The sequence below is a fragment of the Gambusia affinis genome, linkage group LG06 (genome assembly GCF_019740435.1).
Source record: "Gambusia affinis linkage group LG06, SWU_Gaff_1.0, whole genome shotgun sequence".
NCBI lineage: Eukaryota > Metazoa > Chordata > Actinopteri > Cyprinodontiformes > Poeciliidae > Gambusia > Gambusia affinis.
This window is the reverse complement of record NC_057873.1, coordinates 13,245,680-13,264,147: the sequence shown is the minus strand read 5'-3', so window position 1 is coordinate 13,264,147 and position 18,468 is coordinate 13,245,680. Positions and strand designations below refer to the sequence as shown.

Below are 18,468 nucleotides of genomic sequence, written 5' to 3'. Positions count from 1 at the left end.
CTACGGCTGTTTCACCACAATATAACCTGCCACAAATGCTCAGACTAGTCTTATCTGTCTTACTGTCACAACATGTTGACTTTTTGAATAAACGTGAAAAAACATATTTGTAATAGTTACATATTGTGGCTGTAAGTCAAGTAAAATGGCTTTGAATACAGCATTACAGTGAGACTTTCTTAAATATACTGATGTACCTTGGCGGCACACATGGACACATGGACAGCATGGGGTCTCTCACCCAGGATCAACTGGCTGTCCATGACCTGGTCACTAAAGTCCAGCACAAAGACAAATAAGTTGTGCTGTGTCGGTGGAGACAGACCAGTGCTTTTTAAGCCTCTGATTATTCAGGGAAGGTAGGTTTTCCAGGTAGAGTCCTTTCAGTATCTAGGAAGACTGACGGACAACCGTCTGTCCTTCCAAACACACTCTGATATGATTTATGATAAAACCCTCCAGCACTCCTACATTTAAGGAAACTTCAATATTTTGACGTTGGCAAAAAAGATTTTTATCATGATTTACCACTCAGTCATAGATTCCAAATAATTAGCGCATCACAAACTTCTCTCTACTATCCTGTGATCAGGAAAGCCATTCTGATCATCGAGGAACCTTCATGTCTCATCCTTCACTCCTCCCATCAGACAGGAGATATAAGCTTCCACTGGCCAGGGAAGCAAAATACAAAAAAGAAAATCATTCATCCAAACCACAATTATAGCCAACAATAGCAGAGTCATTTATTTACACGTTTATAATTTTTATGTTATATATTTGTCTCTGTTGGATGTTTTACACGTTTTTAGAGAGCCCCGTCGAAGAAAATGTTTGTGTCAGACGAATAAGGTTTTCTGTTCTATTTTATTCTAAAGAATTAAACATTTTAATGTGACTCTTCTGTCAGTAACAATAGCTTCTAAGTTCCTTAGAACACAATATAGGCTTTTATTTGACAGTAATGAAACATGATTGAGGTGGACACCTACTAACTCAGCTTACGTATAGCTGTGGAGGATGTCACCATCCATAAAGATAACGATCAAACCCAGGAGTCTACATTCTTAGCATTAGGAGCAGCTTGACACCATTCTCTGCCATCTTTACAGTTCGACTGGGAGTCTGCATGGTCATATCCAGATTCTGTCATAATCTTTGGTTTTCTTGTCACTTCCCTTTTGAGTTTTGTGTTTTATGTCTAATGTTTTATTACTGTGCATTGTGTTGTTGTTGTTTTTTTCTGTTAGTTGTTATATTTTTAATTTTAAGCTTGTTCTAAACTGATGGTTCTCTGACTGCTGTTTTCCATCAGTCTAATTGTTCTTACTGTTTGGCTAAGGGATGGATCATGCAAAATGAAGTTCATAGATTTTTTTCTAAACACGCATACTTGTTATGAAATTATATCAGCTCTGCCACTACAGGATCACTACATGGAGCTCCATCCTGCACATATGCACATGTGGGCACAAAGGCATGAACCGATTTTCTCATAAAAGCATTTTTAAAAGAACTAACGTCCAGAACAACATTTGGATGCTTTCTTTAGGTTTTGATGCAAATTATAATATTTTTATGTAAAGTTGTTTAATTCTGCAGTATTATGGCTTAAACTGTATTAGTACTGCCCTCTTTGGGTTGAATGGTGGCTACTGCAGTTTAATTTTCCTGTTGGTGAGAACAATACAGCTTGGTTGATGTCTACATCACAGCCCCACTTTCAAGTAGAAAACTGTCTCACTCAGACACATGGCAAGTCAGAAGTTGAAATTATGGCTGTTGATCAACAGCATTTTTCATGTTTGTACAATTATGATTCAGTTGCAATGTGAACATGGACTGGAATGAGTCTCTTCTCTGCTATGACTGTAAGTGGGATGTAATCCAGGATGACTGTGAAACTGACCACAGTGCTTAAGAAGCAGGAGGGACTTGTGGCAGCATTCGCTTCTTCCTCAGGACTGTTGCTACAGGGCGATTTGTGCTATTTTTGTTGCCAAAATCTCCAATAACATGGAAGAAAGTTCCCAGATTTGTCACTAGTCGCTTTTTGAAAATAAAATTTGCAATGTACAGTGACAAATACGTCCACAACTGCATGCTCACAGACTGAGTAGATATTTTCTGTCAGATGGCCTCCTTGATACAACCTCTCCTGATCATCCCCAGGGTAGGACTGGGATTCAAACCAGGAACCTCTGTGATCACCTGCTATACCCCGTGAGCCACTGCTGCAGAGTGAGCAGTGTGTTGAAGCAACACAGTGCAGTCTAGCTAACATACAAATAGGCCAGTTATTTCTTAGTAATATCACTATGTTACACTTCCGGTGTTACTCTAGGTAGAATAATATAAAGAAACAACATTAATGATATTCTGCACCATAAACAAGTGAAATTAAAAACTAGTATTTAATACTTGTACGCAAATTAAACTAGTATTTTCACCACGTTTTGCTATTGTGTTTTTCAGTTGCTTTTACAGTGGAGATTTAATGTTCCAATATGATCTGCAAAGTTGAATGTGCTGGTAATATACACAGGTCTTTATGGGCTCCATTGTTGTTGTTATTGCTGTTGTTTTGTTATTTATTTAAACACTGCACATAAACAAACATAATTACAAATTCTAAATGATGTTCTTTTTTGTGAAGAACACCACAAAAAAAAAGTGACTTTCGAGTGTATATATCTAAAAGTTACAGTAGTGCCTTTGCTAAAGAACATCCTTGGTGCAACTTTAATGCTTTCTGCTATTATCCCTCTTAGATAGCATACCTTTCTCATACTATAATCCTCACCTTTCAAACTCAATTTCCCTTTTACACGAACAGCGGTGGCCTGGAGAGCAATCAAATCTGACAATCTTCCAGAAATTGCTAAAACAAGTCAAGGCGAATTCAACAGATCCAGCAGTTTGTAGGGAGTGGAGCATCTCATTATCTGGTGCTGCTGGTCACTCCAAGCGGCTGTGATGTACCTCAGGCAAACAACTGTTGTCCCTGGAGAGAAAGGAAACGGCTGCAGAGACGGTTGAGAGTCTCTGCCAGCCATAGTGTGTGGAGCGCAGTTTATTCTAATTCCTCTGCAGGACATTAATGAGCCACAGTAGTGGCTGTTTTAATGGGCAGCCAGACAGATTTTTAAGAGCCTGATGGTTTGTAATCCAGCGAGGTACTGTTGCACTGCTGCAAGGTTGAAAACATTTGTTCTTAGTAGACATTTTGCTTTACTCTTCTGTTTAGGCCAGGTAGTTCAAAGAACATGTGCCCAGTGTGTTTTATAGCAGTCGTCTGGCAAAATTATGCCCAAACAAACCCATTAAACTGATATTAATTAAACACATCCTAACAAGGATATTAGGTCCCTCTGGTTTATGTTACCATAAACCAGAGGGACTTAATAAATTCACCAATGAAAAGCAAACATCTTTACCTATAATTTAGAATTTGTCTGATTCTTGTGTTTACTTTTGCTTCAGGCGACAGCAATCAAATAAGTCTCAATTCTTACAATTCAGAAATGTGAAAAGTATTTTTTCAGTCTAGTGAGCTAATACGTTTATAGCATAAAGAATTCATCTTCACTGACATCTTGGTGCATTGTAAAAACCCTTCATTTTCTCACAGCTTATTGCACAAACTCCTGGAGTTCAAAACTCTTCCATAAATCACAAAAACTTTATATATTTATAGATATTTATGCTTAAATAGGCGGCCAGCATGGAACTAGATGCTAACATTAAAATGTCAATTCTTTGTGCTTCCCTGTTTTCTCCACTTTCCGTACATCAATTTTGATGAAAAAATATTCACCTGCCTTATATATATTTATATGTATATCTCACCTACTAACAGGAGCTATGTTGTTAGCACATTAAGTGTTGTCACTGCACCTGTCAGGGGTTACTATGCCTTAATATTGTATTTTGTAACTACTTATTCATCCTATGTTTTCATCCTGAATGAAAACAATTTTTCAGGTAATTCTATATGCAGACGTTCAGTAGGCGACGTGTTTCAAACACGAAAATATTTTAACTAAATGGACAAAAGCCGCACCTAACTAAATACTGTACTGAACACTCTAACACTAGTCGTATAATGCCTTCTGTCTACTGTGGCCGATAAAAGCCCACCTATTCTTCTCGTCCATCCTCTGTACTCATGCTGGTACAGAGGACGGACGACTCTACAGCTGAATCTGCAGAGATGCTCAGATACTTTCAAAGAGAAACCTGCACCACACACTATCAGACTTCAAACGGAGATGAATTCAGTCTGGTGAAGTGTATTTTCAGAACCTGCATCTGTGAGTTGTCCGTGAAGGTAGACATGGTTCACCTGCGCCCACATGCTTCTGAAACTGCACTGTTGCCGATAGCTAGCAAAACATTTGTTTAGTCTCACCCCTGTGTCCTGTCAGATCTCATACATATCATTACACCAAGAAATGATGTGTGAAATGATGACTGCATGGAACATGCTGAAGGAAAATCCTCCACCTGCATTCACAATCAGGTTCACCTATACAAAGAAATAATGGCAGCTACTATTATCCACTTACTATTTCGTTCTCAGCATAGTGTGGGTTATATGTATGCTTTAAAGTCTTTGTATCATGCTGTTTCAATCCATTTAATCTAAAAAAGGTTGTAAATGTGAAATTGCCTCACTGTATTTTGCCCCTGCTATTAGCTTCAAAGCTTTTGTTATGTAAAGTCATATCTTTATCCTCAGAAATTGCCAATTAGCTCATTTCTGCATTGTATCATAGTTGTGATCAAATTGGACTGTAAGTAATTAAAAATCTTAAAGTCTAAATGACTGAATTGTTTCTCCCCTTGTCTCGGATTCTCTCCAGTCATTTTTGACTGGGCCAATCGGCAAACAGAAGGAGAAGTTGTGAAAGATGACGTTGATTTTGTACGCTGCTTTACAATTGTAATCCGCCTGCAGTTTTAGCAATGGCAGTGGAGGAAGTGAACAAAGCCATTCTGTCCTTGTTGGCCACACTTCCAAATATTGAATTAACATTTCCAGCTGTTGCATTCACATCTGTATTTCTTTCCAACAGTGGAGGATGGTTGTTTACAATGCAGGCAATTTCCAGAAAGCTTCTTAGCGTCAAAATGGTGCTTTGCATACATCACGACCAAATGTCAGTGATTATTTAAAACTTCTACACAGTCGATGCCTGCAGGGAGCTATCGTTTCTCTATAGCTAAGCCCATACTCTCTCTATGATGCAAAGTGTAGTACAAGGGGATGGTTTAAACCAGGCTAGATCTGAACTACATTATTAATTAATACATTATTGCAAATAGTACGTAAATCCACAACTAAAGTTATCTTAATTTTTATTACATTAAACAAATATAATTACAAACTTGTATATGTGCAGCTATGAAATGTAGGAGTATAGTTTGTAATTCTGACCTGTCAGCACTCGGCTAGCTCCGCCAGAATGAGGGGTGCAACCTTGAACTGAGAGTGAAAAGACAAGCTGCCCATCTCTATAAATGAGATCTGTATCCTCCTTGCTGACATAGCTGGACGAAGCAGAAACGGAATATGAACCCAGGGTCAAAGAGTGCAGAGCCATCCCAGAAAAACAGCTGGGAACATGAACAGCGTTGCAGTGTTGCTGCACTTTGCTGTATAGGCTAAAAACGCTAAGGCCAGGTGCTGTTTTGTTGTGTTAGCTCAGTTGTTTGTGGCTGAATATAAACCATTACGTCTTGCGCTGCGTTTCTTAGTGTAGATTAATTGGGACACGGCAGCAAACAGAAATAAATTTGATTCATTCCTCAATGTTATATCACAGATATACACTCATCTCTACTTCAATTTCATTGGCTGAACATGAAGGATATAACATATCTTTTAATCATTTAGAAAACAAAGCTGATTTTAAATTATGAATTATTCAAAAATAGCTCATATTTTTGAACTGGCTTAATGACTGCAGGTTACTCTGAATGTTTGGTGACAAATCTCAACTCATGGCCCATCTACCAAATATCATACTTGACAGTTGGTATGAGGATTCTTTGAGCTATCCCTGTGTTTCCTTTCTGTAAAACAAGGTGCTGAGCATAACGACCATAACATATCAACTCTGGTTTCATTGTTCAAAAGGATTCTCCCTACAGAGAAAGAAAAATATTCCCTTCAAAGTACTTTAAAATAGGACATACTAGTTCACTTTCTACTTTAGCTGTAATATAAAACCTGTAGTGACTGAATAGTAGCTCTTAGGTCTCTACTCACAGTTCAAATAAGAAATGAATTATCTGGAACATTCACTCCTGGGAAATCTTGAGTGTTTTTAAATTATTTCCACTGGTACAAAACAGGTTCCTCACTGTGGACTAATGAATTTTAAATATTTTTCAACCGTTCTTTCAATACTTCCCAGATGAACTGGGTTAAGATCATTGCTGATGATTTTCCATCCCAGCATTGTACTTACATGTACATGTCTGCTCCCGATCAACAAATTGCAAAAGCTGCTTTTATAAGGCTGGTCTCACTTGCTGATTATCAATCAATCAAGAGCATTTGATTAAAAAAAAAAACAAAAAAAAAAAAACACCTACCTGCAAATTTCACTCTTAAATACAAGCGCTTCAGCATTTTTATGACAGTTTAGACTCCATTGTGTGGTTTTTTGTTTTTGAGCATATGAGGACTTGAGAATATAGCCTGGAAAAGACCAAATCATTTTGCCCAGATATTTATTATTTCTGAGCTTGAAATAATGTCTATATATAACATTATTGTACACAAACTCCAAATTTAAACAGTGCTAACGCTTTCATTTTTACTCCCTCACTAGAATACATCTCTGATAATCTGCAGGTTTTTCATTATCTACCAAAAGTTCGCAGGAGGTTGAAAAGAAATGTTTGTGCACCTCTGTCCATGAAGAAACAACTATGTCTTTCATCTCGTCTTTACTTTTCACCTGCTGAACTAAAGCTTCCCCTTTCATGACCCCAGTGCCTGGGTTTCCAATATTATCAGAATGTTGAAAATATCAACTCTGCAACCCACTTTACTATATACCTCATAATTTATTTATTTCATAACACCTTCCTTCCCTTTTTGGAACACACACCATGGGATTTTCAGTTCATCCATTATGAAATAAAGAGTATTTGTGTTGCATTTATCCGTTGAACCCAGCTGAACTAAGTGCTCTGCTGGTCTTGGTTTTCAGAAAATCTCTCTCTTCTCGCCCTTCTGCCATCTCAGCACCCCTAGATTCTCATCACAAGGATTATCACCAATTCTTTATTCATCAGTCTGGTGCTCAACTCAGCTCGCAGAGCCTCTCTGCAACATGCAACACTGCAGCCTGTGTGGATTCTCCCTCACTTCTAATGAGCAAGACGGAGAACAACCCGGGGAGGAGGATGGCAATCTCCCGAACGCTGCTCCAAACCTGATGAGCATGAAAATTGGTTCATTTTTGTCAAGCCCTTGTTCATGCTTTCAAGTGCCTCACAGATTTTTATCTGACGGTGGCAGCCGGGGCAGAGCACAACAAGAGACGATTTTGTGATATTGTGATTTTTACCTCATTCAGAGACTTCAGCGTGTGGCTCGTATTCCAAGCTTCCGAGTCGACTCCGAGTCATCCTAGACATCCAGTTTTTGTCCCTGCTTTAAGCCGTCTTCCCCCCCCCGTTTCTCTTTCTTGCCCCTTGTCAAATGAGAGACCGCTTTCAAAGCATCTCTTCCTTTTACTCTGCCGTGTTAGTAGGAGCCGCCTTCATTCATTGAATGAATTTAAAAAAAGAGAGAGAAAATTAAAACAAAAAGATATCAAGGTCCACGGATTTATTTTCCTCCCTCTTTTCTCTTCTCTTCTTGAGCTTAAACACACCAGATCGGGCTCATGAGCAGAAACGATGCATGTGTTTCGCCTTCTCCTCTTCTTTCTCCTGCTCTCCCTCCCACCCTTTTCCTTGCTGATTCTCTTTGAATCTCTTTCTGCTTCACTCTGTCCGGGGCTCACACAGGAGCAGGCTGCCTTCTCATGATGGCTGAGACGCGTGCAGAGACATCTGTGAATTTGCTTATGGTGGGGGACTAAAGCAGCCGCTTAGCTGAGACTGAGAGCACCCTTCCCTCCTCCCCTCCCAGAGATGGGCTTTCTAACGGCATGTACCACTGAAGCTCGGACAGGGTGGGCTGCAGCACTCACAAATGGAGGGGGGGGGGATCGAGAATGCATGAAAAGGGAAAGTTCTTCAAAGAGAATGAGAGGAAAACAGAATAATATCAAGTCGAAGATTGAGAGACAAACGTGAAGGAGTCTGCTTTCTCATTTTCTGTTTAATATTTAGACTTGGTTATGGGGACAGCCTACTGTTTTTCTCCTGTCTTTCAGTTTAGTGGTGCGCAAATGACCTGGGGAAATGACACTTCATTCTAACAGCTTGGACCATTGCAAAATCGCTGTTTAAGACATGAGAACATATGCTGGTTTTGGCAGAGGAGACGTAATTCTGGAAGAACTACAACTGTGTCACAGATAGATAAGACACTCACTTACGCCTGACTGACTGCACAATGCGTCACATGCAGAAATATTTTCTGGAAAATGGCTTGAATTAACTCAATTCTGGGTGCAGAGAAAACCATCACGTTGTTTAAAAACTGAAGAGGAAGCTGCTGCGTGCATCTCCAGTTGCTGTTTCTGCCATGAGTGATTGCCAGCCGCCCCCCTGATGCCAGTTCTGTCCCTACATTTCCATCCTCTCAAGAAGCGCACCGTCTAATTTCAGGCGTCACTGAATAAAGAGTCTGTCTGTTGTCGAGGTGAGACAGCGTCTGGTGTGAACCTCAGGAAAAGCCATCCCACCTCCTCTGAGCCCAGAGAGCATAGCTGGCTTTCCGAGGAGTTGGAACCAGAGGAGGTGTCACAACTCCATGGGAGCACTGCACTGGATGTCACTCCTGGAAAAACATGACCAACAGGAATAATAATGCCAAAAAAATGAGACAAGTCACAATTCTCCTCCAACTTATCACATGCATGCCAATAAAGAAACTCAAACAGAAGACATTCATACACATTTGTTTTTAATTATGCCTTGTGTCGTATCTCATTAAACACACAGGCCACTTTGCATTTTGCTGCCACGGTGTAATGAAAAAGGCGGCAGGCAAGAGGGAATTCAAATTACTAAATTGCTGTTATGAGCGGAGCCACTGATGTGATGGTGTGAGCATCTGGAAGGCTTGATAACCTGAAGAGAACAGAAGGGGAGAAAACATCAGATGATCTAGCGTCTGTGTACTACATTTCACCACACAGTGTCATGCAGTATTTTCAGCTCTGGACTGTTTGTTGGCTCAAACTCCAGCGACTTTAGTATCAAGATATAAATAACATAAGAATGTTCCTCAAACGTGCAGGGAAGAAAAATCAATTTTGAAAACTAGCCTTTTGAATATTGTGAGTTAGTGCTGGTGGTGGAAGTAAGATGGAATTGTGAATATTAGTAAAACACAGGAGAGAGACAGTTATTATTTAGTACAAAACTATTTGCATGTGTTGACTCCAAGGTTGCATATTCATCTAATTTTTAAATTACAGAAAGATAGATCTGCTCTTAAAATAAATAATAGATGGTACAGTAAGAAGAAATTGAAAAACCTAAACATTAAAAAACATCATTGTGCAGTTATTAAAAGTACTGTGCAGCTGAGAAGGTTAATTTCCAGAAGAAAAAAAAATCATACAAGATGTGGATTGATAGGCTATCTGTACAGATAAAGCAATAAAAAGTAGACCGTGTAAAAGAAGTAAGGAAAAACAGGAATGAATAAATCTCAACTATTAAAGGCTTATTGAGTGTGTTCAGAAAAGGATCTGCAATAATGCTCCTTTGTGGACTCAACTATGAATGCATTTCATATTTCCTCTTAAAATGATTTCTTGTCAAAAAACTGACTCTAACCTGTTTAATTCCTTACTCTTTGTTTCGGAATAAGAATTTATCTCTTACTTGGAAACATAAGTCAAAGCATTTAAAAAAAAAAAAACATAGGAGAATGATGATGAAACGAGACATCACACACTATTTTAAATTTCCCACGTTGCGACCTCTGTGCAGTGGCTAATAATGATGCAGTGATGGACATGGAAGAGATGCACAGAACAAGAACCAAGAGAAACGGCCCCACTGAGGTCAAAGCCAAGTCTCATCATTATGTTTTGAGAGTCAGTAGCGTAGCTTAGAATTTTCTTTTCTATATATAATTTTGTATTCCGGTAAACTTTGTTTTTGTCTCTTCATGGACTACGGGTAAAGACAAGCTGGCTAATAAGGTAATAATACTCTTAAAATGAATAAAACAATGTTTAAAAAAAAATAATAAAAATTGTATTTCTTCACATTACAGAGGACTGGCATGAAAAAAGTAGAGCATCTCCTCAGCTCTACTCTGGAACAGGCATCAGGCCGCAGTGCAGCATTGTTTATTTGGCTGGCATGGGCAGCCATGGTTGGTGAAGCTGTGCTCCTTTTCTCAGCTCTGGACCTGAGCTGCTCATTGACTGCATGTTTTTTTCCTCTGAGGAATGGGAGCCAGAAACATTGTCTCTATTGGGGAAACCATATTTAAAAGCTTCTTTCTTCAAAATTATGAATAAGCCAGGTTTGAAGCTTATTCATCCAGCAGGACATACAATTATCAGATACACAAAACATAAAACTGTATATTAATTTTGAATCCTGAGCTCCTTGGTAGGGAGCTCCTTCCTCTGTCAGCAGGAAGAAAGGGGAGCTTCGTGCTTGTCTCCCTGATCCCATCCCAATGGATGACGGGTGTAGAAAAGAGGACAAGTCTTCTCCAGAGCTTGCTTTTGTTAGCCTGGTATCACATCACGCAACGAATCTCCTCCACTTCCTGTTGAACTGAAAGTAGGTTACTGCAGTGCATTGTGGGATTAATAGTTCCCACAACCAGCCTCCTGTAGTTCAGTCCTTTCAGGTATGAGGCAAAACACCCTTCTCAATAATTAAGAATTTCTTCAATCTTTCATAGTTGCTTTCTTGAGAAGGATTTTTCTCCCATAAGCCATCTGCTGTGTCATTTCAAGCCTAATAAGAATGAAACTGAGATGCACTGGAGTTCAACGGATGACAAAGACTAGGCCAAGGCCAAACAAACACACACTCACACAGGACAAGGACAGCAGATGGAAAGGGCCCCGTGATGGTGCCAATGCTGGAGCCAGGCCTAGTGGGCAAGGCCCAATGGCCTCATTGGATGTCTATTGATATGTGATGTTCTAACAGACTCTGGGCAGAGAATTTGAATTCAGACAATGTAGTCCAGCTTTTGCTGGCAAAATACAACTACTGTGGGAGTTGTTACACTAATGCTTTTTTTTAGTAAATGATAAGAACATTTATTTTTTTCTGAACCACACTCTCACAGAGACACAAATACAAGCGCACACAGCAGCAAGAAGGTCCTGGGTTTGATTCCCGGCCCGGGGTCTTTCTGCATGGAGTTTGCATGTTCTCCCTGTGCATGCGTGGGTTCTCTCCGGGTTCCTCCCACAGTCCAAAAACATGACTGTCAGGTTAATTGGTCTCTCTAAATTCTCCCTAAGTGTGAGTATGTATGTGTGTGTATGGTTGTGTGTCCTGTATGTCTATGTGTTGCCCTGTGACAGACTGGCGACCTGTCCAGGGTGAACCCTGCCTCTCGCCCAGAACGTAGCTGGAGATCGGCACCAGCAACCCTCCCGACCCCATTAGGGACAAGGGTGAACAGAAAATGGATAGATGGATGGACGGAGGGATGGATAGAATAATTTTTATTTGCATACCCCAATATGTGGCAGTCTGGGATAATCTTATCCTAACTGATTTAAACATTTTACTGTTGGCTTAGATGACTGAATTTAGATTTTAATCTTACATGAGCCAAAAATAATCCCACATTAATTTCAAATACTAATCTTGAAAATACCCAACACTCATGTGAACATCATATGGACACTTATTCATTAGATAACTCTGTAACTAGTACGCAAATATCAGTTGTCCTGCTGCTATCGGGTGTAGCTGCAGATGCACAAGCAATTTGTAAAATTTTTATAAGACCTTACTGTAGTATGGTAGGAAGAAGTTACACACAATCATTGTAAAATATATTTTCTGATAGCTTTTGCAAAGAAACACTTGAGCTGTCAAAAGCTTTTTGACTTCAGTCCAATGTGCATAAGAGCGCTACATAATTGTGTATTTTGATGTCATATGAAATAGCCCAGAGGCAGATACTCACCCGGCGAGAGGAATGACAAAGTGAGAATGGAAAAGGGTCATGTCAGGGCTGTGTCACACGCAATTATGCTTCCCTGAGCTGCATGCAGGAGAGTGCAAAATGCATATTTGTGACTAATAAAAGCATGAAGCCCAGCTTTTCTTTGCATTCTAAAGTGTATCACTCATATGTTTCTTTTCTAACTCCACCTTTCTACAATAAGTCTCCCTGAAGTAGGTAACTGATTGTGTCCTGATGCAATATTTAGAAACAATAATGGGCAGCAGAAAATCTACTTTCAACAGGCTTCCTGTATCCTCAGTCTTAGGCGATTGTTTCACTTGTGGAGGCGCTCCTGGATGACCAAGAGTGTAGCATATAACAATATTTCAGAGTTATATGCTTTAAAAGGAGGTGCATTATGCAACACTGACTTTTTTGAGCTTTAAAATATCATTTTCTCATCAACACAGAGTGTTGCTTTGATTCTTTCATGCATTTTTAAGAAATACTTGAAATGCTTGTTGATGCAGCTTAATCCCCAATGATCTATAAACCATTTAGGAGCAGCTCCTTCAGCCAGGCACTGCCTAGTACTGACCTCCCAACTACATTATCTCTGTTCATGTTTGACCCATTGACAACAGAAAGTACAGTATTAAACCTGTATACTGGTTTCTTAGGCATCTCCCCTCTGAAATTTGGTGCTACACTTCTTCTAACATGTAAAAGAAGTGTAGAATTCCTCAATATCAAGTAAAAACAGGCTGTTTTAATAGCATATTTAACAATTCTTAGAAAAAATATTTATTAGAGCATACTCCTTTTCACACTTAAATATTATATCCATTGTTTGTATTGCGGAGGGGAAAAAAAGTGGATTTTTTTTAATTATTACTATTATTTATTGATTCTGCAGTTTGAAACGTAAACAGGGTTCCTGCAAATCTTCATTAGGTGACCTGCACAAGTTACTTCCCAGGATAGAAAATGTGCTCAAGTCCTGTTGCTAGATAACATATGAACACCCATATTGCAGCAAAATTAGAGAAAGTTGCGGAAAGTTGGGCTGTTTACATTTGGATATTACTTGATTAAATAAGCAAGTACTTGAAGTTTCAAAAGGTAAAAGTGAAAGTTAATACTTAAGCCTTGTAATGAAGAGATCTTCATTACTGGGGCTATTTTTATACATATCATTGTATAGCACTTAGCATGTAGCCTTTTGTTCTGGGCTCTGCACAGCTGCTTCCCATTGATGAGTGAGGTGGTTGCCAGTGAGGAGAAGATAATTGTTACTCAGAGCAATGAGTTTTTTACCTACTGGTGGGTAAAAAACTGAGCAAATGTTGTGCATAATCTGTTGAGTGTGGAGTGCTAGTATAGAGTGACTCACCTGTCTTTTCTGTGTGTGTTTGGACAAATTCTGCCCTGGGGGTCCAGACACCATATATAGCTTCTGGGAGAGGCCATTGAAAAGATTGGGGGAGGGGAGAATTGTTTATGGGTTTTGTGGTGTTTAATTATCGTGTAGTGATAAAACACAAAACATTTTTAAAAAGTAAATGGAAGTGTTGTATTTAATAAAATGTATTTTATTTAAATAGGTGGGGATTGATGAATTGAGATTCCCCTGTCAATTAAATGCGGTTTGGTCCGTCACAGCTGGGACTATTTAAGGCTGCAGTTTCACACTGTGAAGTGTTGTTGATTTTGTGTGTGAAGAATAAACCACTGCTGTTCTCCACCTGACTCTGCCTCAAGCTTCATACTCACTGTAAGATCCAACCGCAAAAGGTCGTCCTGTTACAAGCCTACATGTTGTGCTGTAGAGTTTTTCTCACAGGGTTTGGGTATATTGTTTTTGCAGCCTGTTGGATCTTTTTCGTTTTTGCTTCACTGTTATGCAGGAAATTATGTAAAATGGGTTTGTGCGGCTTTCAAACGATCCCTTGGTAACATTACATCACCGCCAACTCGTATGACAGAAGCCTCGATGCAAATTCTGTAACGACCTCAAAGATTTCCCAGAAACTGTAGCATTTTGAGTGCTTTTTGTATACAAATGAAGAAATAATGAAAACATAACTTGTGGTGAAAATGCCTTAAATCACCCCGCAATGGATTCATTCCTGACAGAAAAGTAGTTGACGGTGTTTTGAAAACCTCAGAGGGAGGCGGCAAGAGGCCCATTCTTTCCTCTCAGCAGCTGTTTCTGGGAACAGCAGGATGGACTGTATTTACACTGAATTAGGCCATCAGTTGGACAGCGTCCTCGGCATACAAGCAACTCAGACGGCTCGGCAAACAGATGTCTAATGTCTGGGATTCAAGGGCAAATCCTTAGACAGCTACAAATCAGATCCTAACACTCGCTGTGGATGATGAAAACCTTTTCTCACAGGGCACACTATTAGCCACACCCATGCCGAACTATCCCAGCTCTCACTCTGAATGCTAAACTCGTGAGTAACAACACCAGTAAAATCTGAACAATCTTCACAAGAAAGAAAAGGCTGCAACATTTAAATAGGTGAAAGAGGTGTGATGTTTTCAAAAAAAAGAATGGCATCAACAGAAAAAAAGTGGAAAACACGTGGTCAACTATAGTATTAAGTTGCATTTTGGCGATAGAAGTTGAGGAATGAAAAATAATTTTTAACAAATTCTGGTATAATATGAATGGAAGAAACAGACTGAAAACCAAACATTGACTCTGTCTTTTACACTTGTGATAGTTATTTTTCTGTATTCTGTTGCTCTGATTAGATTTAACTAACACTAACAGATTCTTTTCAGTGTTTTTCTACCCTTTCCCTCATTGAGCTTCATATGTATTTCTGATGGTGATAGATATCAACAATAATGATTTTAGATAAGTTATCATTAAAAGTTTATACTTCAGACACTCTTTTATCACTTTTATTTGCACCTTTTACTGAAGCAGACTCTGTTGCTTCTTGTTTACATGCTATATTAAGTGCATGCTGTAAAAAAAATAATAAAAAAAAAATGTGGCACAGGCAGCTGTTAGGTTTAGAGGGCCATTACTTCTTTTACGCATGACCATCTGTATTTGTGTAGCTTTTTTTATCTTTACATATGGAATCATAATTGTAAGTCCACATTTGTATTTATGCACTTCTTCATCTCATTGGTCATTGATTAGAAACAAGAAAACAAGACACAATTGAAGAAAATTGTATTTGTTAGCTACGCTGGCCTGAGCGTGCCCTTAAACAAAAACACCTCTTTTTTTTTTTTTTTTTTTTAACCACAGAAAGTTGAAGAAAAATATGCATAATGATTAGGCCTGGACTTTAACTGGATCATTAAAACATAGCTGTGCATTTATCTAAATAATTTAATGGTAGCTCTAAGTGTTTGTTTAGAAATGTTGTCTGCTTGATGACAAACCTCTGCTGCACTCCCAATGTTCTGGCAGCCTTTTGCAGATATTCTTATAGAATGTTAGCTTCACCCATCTTTTTATCACGTTGAACGGCTCCCATGTCTAAGATGGGAAAAAAAAGTCTGCATATCCTGTTGCTGCCACTACCATGTTGGTATGGTGGTATATAACTTCATGGTTTTTCAGTGAGTGTTTGGTGGAGAAGATTCTTAGACTCTCAAACGTTTTCTTTCTGACCTGTTTCTCTGTTACTAAAGCTGACTTGCGATCACTGGGCTGCTGAACTCCCACTGTTTCATTAAGACATTTACTAACTCATTAGTCACTGTTTTAAAAGTCAGGGTAGGAGAGGACTTAGCAAAAGTAATCAACCTGCTGGCAATCCCTTGAGTAGATGATTGAGCTCTTGCTGGAAAAAGAAATAAGAATGCTGGTCAATACTGCTTCAACACCCCCTAAGTTGAACTGTTAAATGTTTGTTCTGCATTGGTTTTCTTTTCATGATAAAATCAAATCAAATAAAAACAACTTTTGTCACTTCTCAACTCATTTCGTTTGATTAGAGTCCAATCAAGAAGGTTTTCAAGATTTCCACTGATTATGTAGATGTTTCCTTTTTCTTTTTACTCTAATTGCCATTCAACGAAGCATTTGCGCAGCTTGTTTTCACACAGCATCACAAATGAGAACAGAAACACATATATGGCGCAACCACCCACGACACTTCTTTGAATTATGCAAAGCGACAAAACAAGGTGTTTACTTGGAGCTGTGTTCATTCAGCTCTGTAGCTACATGCTACAATTTTACTCAGCAAATACTGACTGATCTGTGAGAGTTGTGATTTCAGGCAATGATATATAGAGCAAAATTATGAAGATTACATGCAGTTTCATCATCCATAGACATGGGAGTCCAAGACAAATATGTCTATTTGCTGTTTGTGTTTTGAAAATGGAGGTATAAAGGTGGAAAAGAACAAAAGCAATTTTTGCTTATAAAATATGAAATATCTAAAAAGAAAAAATGTGTTCTGAGAAAGTAATATCTTTTTAGTATAATTGTATTACTGAATAAAAGCATCCCTGCCTCCCCTCTCTAACAGATGGGGACTCAAGGCAGCAATTTGACATTTGGGTTTGTCAGTGAGGATCTGCTTTCAATATTTAAAAACACATAACACATCCGTCTTCTTTTTGAGGGCGTTATGGTTTTATATGTATAGAGGAACAGATGGTATAGATTAATTTTCTCTATCCATTTAAAAGATGAAAGGATTTGTGCATGAACAGATGTATCTTTATGATGATCCCTCTGCGAACTAATTTTATGGTGATTTTGACAACATTCATATTTTCAAACTTCTAGTTGAAGACTTCACTATTGTTTTGTGTTTGGTTACCTTTAAATCATATTCTTACCCTTCAGTTGTAATAACTTTTGATAAAACTTAGACATGTTCGGAAATCATAGTTTTTTTAGGATAAATTTGTCTCATTCAAAGTACAGATACACTACTTTTCCACAAACCTTTCCCAATTACATTGCAAGTAATTTACACCCAAATATGTGGATATATCCCATTCTATTAAGGTGTCCTCTGTCTTTCTAAGATTTCCAAATGTAACGAATGTTTCCAAACAGAAACTAAGAAAATCAGTCTTCCAAGAACAAAAATAATGTGCAGAGTGTGATTTTGACAACTTTTATATGAATAAACCTGACTACATTGTTTGAACGTCATTTATCAAACAACTACAGCCTTTAGGCATATTGATGTGGATGGTATTGTGAAGTCATACCAACTGTAATTGACTGTTAAATCAAGTGTACCTTTTCACAGGAAAATAAGGGCATGAAAGGCGTAAGCTGTCAAAGCTGTGGTCTGTAGCTTAAATACTGAGTTGCTTTTATTCCTCATCATATGAGATAACGATGGCTAATGAGACTCAAGTCCCAAACCACAAGTCTAGATCAAGTCTTTAAAGGTATAAGGCACTACATAAAATCTATTTTTTTATTATAATGTTATTCCATCAACAATACCATACCTGGAGTGTTGCTTTGATTCTTTAGCAAACACCTGGTGGAACTGCGCATCTATTGAGCTCAACAAATGAACTACTCAGTCCAACACTGGTAAGAATGGTTGTGGACAGCTGAAGGGAGAAACATTGTAGGGATGGTGTGCTGAAACATGTCAGACAGAGTAGGAGCTTCTTAAGGAGACAGAGGCTTAATTTAGAGATTTTTAAATGGTGATTTTGTGATATGCCTGGAAAATAGACAATACTGTGCCTTTAATTTTATAGCGACTCTAGTCCAAGCTGTAAACTTGAGTCACCATCTCTGACCATTATTTATGACAATATTGTGTGTAATTAATAGATGGCATGTGATTAGGAACCCACAAGCAAGTGCAGTTATGACATTTACAAATATTTCAGTCAAGCTAGAGTAATTTATATTTATAAATCAACCTATTGCCAAAGAACACCCCACTGAAAGAGTGTATGTAGAGCAGATGTGTGTCTTAACCTATTCCTAAAATTAAAGCAAAGAAAACTGTATAGAGGAGTTTTTTTATAAGTTATCAGCTAGTTTCACCAGAGCTAGTTTCACAGAAATATAATTGGGCTTAAATATCCAGAATCTCCATTTAAATATTATCAGATGATAGTACTTAATAAATTATTCAGTTTGATCCCTAAGTAGAGATCTTTGTGATTTGCTAAAAGTCCTGCAAGCAATAAACTGA

The 18,468-nt window shown here is 38.4% G+C and overlaps 1 protein-coding gene across 4 annotated transcripts in view; it reads right to left on the bottom strand.

Moving 5' to 3' along the window:
- b3gat1a (beta-1,3-glucuronyltransferase 1 (glucuronosyltransferase P) a) overlaps positions 1 to 8,177 on the bottom strand; it is an 84,490-nt gene extending 76,313 nt beyond the window's left edge. Inside the window, exon 1 of one of the 4 annotated variants that reach the window (XM_044118977.1) lies at positions 7,587 to 8,177. The gene's annotated coding sequence lies outside the window, so the exon portion shown is untranslated. The remainder of the gene's footprint in view (positions 1 to 7,586) is intronic. The other 3 variants (XM_044118974.1, XM_044118975.1, XM_044118976.1) reach the window with 3 other exon arrangements.
- Between the last annotated feature and the right edge of the window lie 10,291 nt (positions 8,178 to 18,468).